Source organism: Callorhinus ursinus, unplaced genomic scaffold (assembly GCF_003265705.2).
Source record: "Callorhinus ursinus isolate GAN/ISIS: 27379988/994484 unplaced genomic scaffold, GSC_fseal_2.0 scaffold9, whole genome shotgun sequence".
In the NCBI taxonomy this organism is placed as follows: domain Eukaryota; kingdom Metazoa; phylum Chordata; class Mammalia; order Carnivora; family Otariidae; genus Callorhinus; species Callorhinus ursinus.
In genome coordinates, this window is record NW_027397071.1 from 25585551 (window position 1) to 25588264 (window position 2714).

The following is a 2714-nucleotide window of genomic DNA, read 5'->3' on the forward strand; positions in this document are numbered from 1 at the left end:
ATTTATTAGCTGAATTTTCATAAAAACAAAAAAAAGGTATTAAAAAAATGGAAAGCTGACAAATTTGATTTAAATGGATACTGAACTCCAGGCAAACGTGTCGTTTGAACTCGGCCTGATGTGCCGCTGCTGCCAGGAAGCATTAATGTACTGGTGAGTGGTCAATATGTGCTCACGTATCCCATGTCAGGCTGCGCAAGAACGCTCCTCTCTTAGAAAATTATATTGTTAAAAATAAGTGACAAAGCTTGAGCAGGCCCTTCAAATCCATAAAGACATTTGGAGGAACTGAAGCATGCTTATAATAAAACCAGGGTCTCTAAAATAGAGGCCAGAGCTCATGTAGCATCTTGCTAAGTAATCAGATAAAAATGATTACACAAATTTCCAACAATGAATTCCTTCTGCCTTTGCTGAGCGAGCACATCAGGAAGGAAGGCACATCTTTAGAACCATACTTTATCCATCAGACTTTTCTGTGGAGGCTTTCTCCGCTGTAATGCTCTTTCTGAACAGATCTTGAGAAGCCCTTGAAATGGAAAACTTACACTTAAATCCAGACCTAGAGCCAGGATCCATTTCTTGACAATGAAAAAAGAGAAAAAATCATCCCAAACTTCCTTGTCACTATCCAAGCAAATATCCTATCTATCACAAGAATTGTGGCTCCTGGATAACAGATTAGGCACATCAATAAAATACTGTAGCCACAGTTTGAGACAAATGCCCTGATATGTATCAGGTCAGAGGTGGACCAAGTTCTTGTGGAATCCTGAGCATATTTGTCATTGGCCAAGCTTCAAACTGAGTTTTAAATTTTGTCAGACATGAAAAACTGCTACCAGATGGTGTCAAGATAATTTCTGTGTTAAAATCACACACTTAGGTATAGTCAATAGTAAAAATCAAATAATTAGTCCAAACACCAGTACACACCTGGCACCCTTCCTACTGCAAGGTAGGAGGTAGTATTATGATATATATCTCTTTACAATTAAGAAAGCCCACACAACTAACACAGAGTAGCCCAGTAACACAATTAGCAAATGATGATTTTCCAGAGCTGTGAACCATCCCAAGCCAATAGGAAGAGACAGTGTGTTATTCCAAATTGTAATCCTATTTCCAAGGACAAGAGAAAGTTTGAGAGAGGTTCACTCCCTGCCACCCCCATCTCCACCCTGTACTCCCTTCAACTAAATGAAAAATTAGCTCATATTCTGAGATGTTCAGTCCTTGTTTTTTAAAAGAACCTCTCCCCCAAATTATTATAAATTCCCATATCATGTGGCTAAACTCCATTCTTCAATTAACTTCAAAATGTAGTACAAACATTTGGAAACTCCTCAGATGTGAGAAACCATATGCTATTGGTTCCCACAGTAATAAGTAGAAGGCATAAAGCAACTTTGACAAGGAGGGCATTAAAATACCCAGATTCGTAAAATAAACTAGAAAAATGTTATACATTAGAAAGCACAAGGAAGCCTGTTATTACTAATTAATTTGTAATACGTTTGCTTTCAAAATATTTTAGAACGTATAAATTATTGCATTTAACAACACAAGTATTTGTTTAGCTTTCGTCTGTTGTGGCATTTCACTGGGTAAAATGGGGGTCTAGGGATCTAGAATCACAATTCTTCTAGCTGTTAAGATGAAAATCCCATTCTCCTTTAAAATGTGGGTCTGAGTGGGGAACAGATGAATCCTGGCAATGGGCAATTGTAGATGTAGAATATCACAAAATGCTGGGGGAAATTCTTCTGTTTGAATCATTCTGGATACCCAGAATCTCTAATTAGGGTTCCTCTTTCCCCCATGAGTCCTGCCTGCTGCACTGTCAGAGTGAGAGCATCATGTAATTTTAATTATCAACCTCACCGCAGAGCAAAGTTTTCATGCTAGGAAGTGGCCAAATTACAGGACTTTGGGCATTTGGGTTCATTTCCTAGAAAACCATCACTTTAGATAGGGTTCTATTTCCCCACACCTCAGTGGAGCACAGTAAAGATTTTATTCTATGCTCCAATAATTATTGGCAAGAGAATGATGCCTCCCTCTGTCATCACACAGGCAAAAAAAAAAAAAAAAAAAGCACAAGAAGATGATCCTGGGGAATCGGGAAGACGGGGTAAAGTGAGGCCACAACTGGCAACAGGAAAACCATCCAGTCTTTGAACACAAAGATTGTAAATGTCTACTGTTTTTTAAACTTATTATTTTTGGCAGGGTTGCATATGCTCTCTGTGCTCATTCCATGAATCTGGCTGATTATTATTCCAATCACCGGAGGAAGAGAGAGTCACATTAATTTGTAGTAATTAATAGCACTGATGCATTTGACAGCGCATGTTAACAAGCCTCTTTGATTGTTTGGATCTCTAACTGCGGCCCTTCTTGTTTGCATCACCTCCAAGGAATTCATAATATCAAAGCTTAACGGTATCTGATACTTGTCAAAATGCAATTTATAAAAGTTTAATTCTTTTATTGATTTAGTTTGGTTTTGATGCCTGCAGAGTCAGCTCCCTTGACAGAACTTAGCGGATTCAAATGCTTGTCACCAGCTCGGCCTCCTTTTTGCAGGCAACAATTGCCATAGGCCAAGCCAACAGGCATGGTTTAATTGCCATTAATTAAAAGCATAAATCTCTTTTTTCTTCAGTTGCTCTGCTCTTAAAGGGGGCTGCACATATCTCTCTTTTCCTGTG